The following is a 6,000-nucleotide window of genomic DNA, read 5'->3' as shown; positions in this document are numbered from 1 at the left end:
AAAAGTGGAACAACAGGCCCTGGCCAGTTGGCTCAGTGGTAGAGCGTCGGCCTGGCGTGCGGCAGTCCCAGGTTCGATTCCCGGCCAGGGCACACAGGAGAAGCGCCCATCTGCTTCTCCACCCCTCCCCTTCTCCTTCCTCTCTGTCTCTCTCTTCCCCTCCCACAGCCGAGGCTCCATTGGAGCAAAGTTGGCCCGGGTGCTGAGAATGGCTCTGTGGCCTCTGCCTCAGGCGCTAGAATGGCTCTGGTTGCAACAGAGCAACGCCCCAGATGGGCAGAGCATCGCCCCCTGGTGGGCATGCCAGGTGGATCCCGGTCAGGCGTATGCGGGAGTCTGACTGCCTCCCCATTTCCAACCTCAGAAAAATACAAAAAAAAAAAAAAAAAAAAAAGTGGAACAACAAATCATCAATGCTCCTTTCTCTCACTCTTTCCCAGACCCTCTCTCCTTTTCTCACTCCCTATAATCAATAAATTAAATTAAATTAAATTTTAAAAAGTGTGACAAAAGCACTAAAGCAAATATACATATCATGAATCAGATGGAAATCATATTTACTGAAAGGAGGAGGGAAAAAGCACAACTCTCACAAGAAAAGAAAGGAAAATACAGACCCTGCACAATAATACTATTATGTGTACCTCTGCAAATACTTTTTTTGAAAAAGAAACGAGCCTCAGTTTCTTCATTCATGAAAGTTGAAATAGACTCGGGTGCTTCAAGTGGGCGCTAGTTTGTGACGGGAGCCTCGAGGCAGCCCTGCCATGGGGAACCGTATCTTCCTTTCCCTTTCCTTGGAGTGCTGTACAACTGTGTGAACTCTGAGGGGGAAGGGTTGGGAAGGCCTAAATAATAAATGACGTCCATGTCCTGTCCAGCCCCAGGATGCAGTCACTGTGCCACCAGGAAATCAACATCATAATGCACAGTGGCACCTGGGCACAGGCTCCATTCTACACAAAGAAATGTAGCATATAATGGAAATAATAGAAAGAGTTTTATTTTATTTTTTGCATTTTTTTGCATTTTTTGCATTTTTTGCATTTTTCCGAAGCTGGAAACGGGGAGGCAGTCAGACAGACTCCCACATGCGCCCGACCGGATCCACCCGGCATGCCCACCAGGGGGCGATGCTCTGCCCCTCTGGGGCGTCACTCTGTTGCATCCAGAGCCATTCTAGCGCCTGAGGCAGAGGCCACAGAGCCATCCTCAGTGTCCGGGCCAACTTTGCTCCAATCGAGCCTCGGCTGTGGGAGGGGAAGAGAGAGACAGAGAGGAAGGAGAAGGGGAGGGGTGGAGAAGCAGATGGGCGCTTCTCCTGTGTGCCCTGGCCGGGAATCGAACCTGGGACTCCTGCATGCCAGGCCGACGCTCTATCACTGAGCCAACCGGCCAGGGCCAAGAGTTTTATCTTTTTAAAAGGGTCTTTTTCTGGAAAATACATTTCCAGGAAAATGTGTTTCTGAGGGGTAAGACCTTACATTTTATGGCTGAAAATGTAGCGTGAACAACTATCAGAATGGACATACAATTAGGGATAATGTGGACATAAACTAAGGACAGTCACAGATTCCTGAAAATGCCATCATGAAATACATATTTCCAGTAAGTGGTGTAAAAGGATTAAAAAAATATTTAAAAATATTTAAATTTGCCTCTATCCTTTCTCTAATTAGTATAAAGATATTAAAACACATATTTTCAAATATTACATGATTTGTCTGGCCGGTGGTACCGCAGTGGATTGCGTGTCGGACTGGGACGCTGAGGGCTCCAGTTCAAAATCCCTAGGTCCCGGGCTACAGCACAAGCTCATTGCTTGAGCACAAGGTCATCAACAAGATCCCAAGGTCGCTGGCTTGAGCAAGGTGTCACTGGCTTGGCTTGAGCCCCACCCCCCCAGTCAAGAGAAACAATCAATGAATAACTAAAAAAAGTGAAACAACTACAAGTTGATGCTTCTCATCTCTCTCCTCCTCCCCGCTTCCTGTTGCTATCTCTACAAAAAATATATATATATTTTTTAAATTTTTTATTTTATTTATTCATTTTTAAAGAGGAGAGAGAGACAGAGAGGGAGATAGAGGAGAGAGAGAGAGAGAGAGAGAGAGAGAGAGAAGGGGGAGGAGCTGGAAGCATCAACTCCCATATGTGCCTTGACCAGGCAAGCCCAGGGTTTCAAACCGGCGACCTCAGCATTTCCAGGTCGACACTTTATCCACTGCACCACCACAGGTCAGGCTTTTTTTTTTTTTTTTTTTTTTTTTTACAGAGGCACAAATTTACCTTAGCATTCAGGTGATTCCCAAAAGAGTGTTCTCAAATTTATACTTGGGATAAGTTTTTCATTTAAAATCAATTGTGAAGAGCTAGACCTGTGGTGGCGCAGTGGGTAAAGCATTCAATCTGAAATGCTGAGCTTGCCAGTTTGAAACCTTGGGCTTTTCAAGTTAAGGCACATATGGAAAGCAACTACTACAAGTTGTTCTCATATGTGCCCACTCTGCTTCTCTCTCTCTCTCTCTCTCTCTCTTCTCTCTAAAAGTCAATCAATTAATTTTAAAAAATCTTAAAATCAATTGTTAAATAAATAGGGTGTAATTATACTATCTTTTTTTTCCAGAGACATTGAGAGAGTCAGAGAGAGGGATAGACAGGGACAGACAGACAGGAACGGAGAGATGAGAAGCATCAATCATTAGTTTTTTGTTGCGCATTGTGACACCTTAGTTGTTCATGGATTGTTTTCTCATATGTGCCTTGACCGCGGGCCTTCAGCAGACCAAGTAACCCCTTGCTTGAGCCAGTGACCTTGGGTCCAAGCTATGAGCTTTGCTCAAACCAGATGAGCCCGCGCTCAAGCTGGCGACCTCGGGGTCTCAAACCTGGGTCCTCGGCATCCCAGTCCAACGCTCTATCCACTGCGCCACCGCCTGGTCAGGCTATACTATCGTTTTTATTTTTTATAAGTTTTTTAATGTTCAAAATGTTTTGTTTTGTTTTGTTTCTTTTTATTACAGAGAGAGAGAGAGAGAGAGTCAGAGAGAGGGACAGACAGGGACAGACAGACAGGAACGGAGAGATGAGAAGCATCAATTGTTGGTTTCTCGTTGTGCGTTGCCTAGTCGTTCATTGATTGCTTTCTCATATGTGCCTTGACTGCGGGCCTTCAGCAGACCGAGTAACCCCTTGCTGGAGCCAGCGACCCTGGGTCCAAGCTGGTGAGCTTTCTGCTTAAGCCAGATGAGCCCGCGCTCAAGCTGGCGACCTCGGGGTCTCGAACCTGCGTCCTTCCACTTCCCAGTCCAACGCTCTATCCACTGCGCCACTGCCTGGTCAGGCGAAAATGTCTTGTTTTTTTCGAAAATTTTAGTTTATTGATTTTTAGAGAAAGACAGGGAGAAAGAGAAACATCACTCTGTTCCTGTACGTACCTTGACTGGAGATCGAACCTGAAATTTTTGTGTATTGAGATGCTGCTCTAACCAACTGAGCCATCTGGCCAGGGCATGAGATAGTCTGTCTATCTATCTATCTCTTTTTTTTAAGAGAGACAGGAAGGTAGAGAGATGAGAAGCATCAACTCGTAGTTGAGGCACTTTAGTTGTTCACTGATTGCTTGTGCCTTGACCAGGGGACTACAGCACAGCAAGTGACCACTTGCTCAAGCCAGCGACCTTAGGCTCAAGCCAGCGACCATGGGGTCATGTCTATGATCCCATGCTCAAGCTGGCAACCCTGCACTCAAGCTGGTGAGCCTGTGTTCAAGCCGGTGAGCTTGGGATTTCAAACCTGGAACCTTAGTGAATCCTAGGTCAATGCTCTAACCACTGAGACCCACTGGTGAGGCACAGATAGTATATTTTTTATTTTTTTTATTTTTATTTTTTCTTCCTCCAGGAAGTCAGCTCCCTGGGGGGAGGGGGAGGGGGAGGAAGGAGGGAGAGAGAGAGGGAGAGGGAGAGGGAGAGGGAGAGGGAGAGGGAGAGGGAGGAGGAAGAGGAAGAGGAAGAGGGAGGGGGAGAGGGAGGGGGAGGGGGAAGGAGGAGGGGGAGGGAGAGGGAGAGGGAGGGAGGAGGGGGAGGGAGGCAGGAGGGAGGAGGGAGAGGGAGAGGGAGAGGGAGAGGGAGAGGGAGAGGGAGAGGGAGAGGGAGAGGGAGAGGGACGATAGTATATTTTTTAAATAATTTTTTTAACAAGCCTCCAGGTAATGCTGCTGCTGTGGGTGGGTCCAGAATCATACCCGAAGAACATGGGTAGAGAGCAGGGGCTCTCTAACTTAGGTGCATGAGAATACCTGGAGGGCTCTTTAAACCAGACTGTGGCCCCTCTCCCAGGATTTCTGAATTAAGAGGTCTGAGGTGGGGTAGGAAATGCTGCATTTCTAACAAGTTCCCCAGTCAATGGTAATGCTTTAAGACCCACTGCTGTCAAGGAAAGCACATTAGATTATGAGAGAGAAAATTTGGGGTTGGCCTCAGCTCTGTTACTAACTGGCCCTATGAGTCTATCAGGTAGTAAAGCATTCAGCTGAAAATAACAGAACATCTAATTAATAGCGGCTTAAACAAATAGTTTGTTTTTCTCACTTGGTTAATCCAGAGGTGGGCATTGCAGGGCTGAGACACATATTAGCATGCCATAAAGGACACACGGACAGCCTGACCAGGTGGTGGTGCAGTGGATATAGCGTTGGACTGGGATGCGGAAGGACCCAGGTTCTAGACCCCAAGGTCACCAGCTTGAGCGCGGGCTCATCTGGTTTGAGCAAAAGCTCACCAGCTTGGACCCAGGGTTGCTGGCTCAAGCAAGGGGTTACTCCGTCTGCGGAAGGCCCGCGATGTTGCAACGAAAAACTAATGATTGATGCTTCTCATCTCTCCGTTCCTGTCTGTCTGTCCCTGTCTATCCCTCTCTCTGACTCTCTCTCTGTCTCTGTAAAAAAATAAATAAATAAAAATAAAAAAATTTTAAAAAATTAAAAAAAAAAAAGGACACACGGACATTGAGGACATCAGGCCTCTCTCTCTTTGTGTTCCACCATCTCTAATGTGTGGCTTTTGTACTCATGACCATGACCACAAGATGGCTGGCTGAACAGAGGAGGATTTAAGGGTGGGTGCACAAGGCATGCGCTCTGGGCCCCAACTTCTGAAGGGCCCCGCGAAACTCCAACTTTACACTTTTTTCTAATGACACCAAGTTTGGTTTCATATCTCCAATTTTAACATTAATAGTACATAATATTTTTTATTTATTTAAAAATATGGCCTGACCAGGTGGTGGTGCAGTGGATAGAGCAGTGGTTCTAAACCTTTCTAATGCCGTGACCCCTCATGTTGCGGTGACCCCAAACCAAAAAATAATTTTGGTGGCTACTTCATAACTGTAATTTTGCTACAGTTATGATTCGGAATATAAATACCTGATATGCATTATGTATTTTCCGATGGCTTTAGGCGACCCCGCTGGGGTCGCGACCCACAGGTTGAGAACCACTAGGATAGAGCGTCGGACTGGGATGTGGAGGACCCAGGTTCGAGACCTCAAGGTCACCAGCCTGAGCGTGAGTTCATCTGGTTTAAGCAAGGCTCACCAGCCCAAGGTCGCTGGCTCGAGCAAGGGGTCCCTCGGTCTGCTGTAGCGCCCTGGGTCAAGGCACATATGAGAAATCAATCAATGAACAACTAAGAAACTGCAATGAAGAATTGATGTTTCTCATCTCTCTCCTTTCCTGTCTGTCTGTCCCTATCTGTCCCTCTCTCTGACTCTGTCTCTCCCACAAGGAAAAAAAAATGGTTAACATGGATTTTTATTTTCCCCGTCTCTCTCTCATTTTTAGGGGCCCAATATTGTCTTCTGTGCCTGGGGCCTCAATAGACCTTAATCCGCCTCCGCTGCTGAACCAAGTTCCAAGCAGAAGGAAGAGAGCAGAACAAAGGGGACATCTGGCTGCATGGTCACCCTTTTGAAAAAGTTTTCCTAGGAGTTTTACTT

The sequence above is a fragment of the Saccopteryx leptura genome, chromosome 2, assembly GCF_036850995.1.
Source record: "Saccopteryx leptura isolate mSacLep1 chromosome 2, mSacLep1_pri_phased_curated, whole genome shotgun sequence".
Taxonomy (NCBI): domain Eukaryota; kingdom Metazoa; phylum Chordata; class Mammalia; order Chiroptera; family Emballonuridae; genus Saccopteryx; species Saccopteryx leptura.
Note: the sequence above shows the minus strand (reverse complement) of the source record.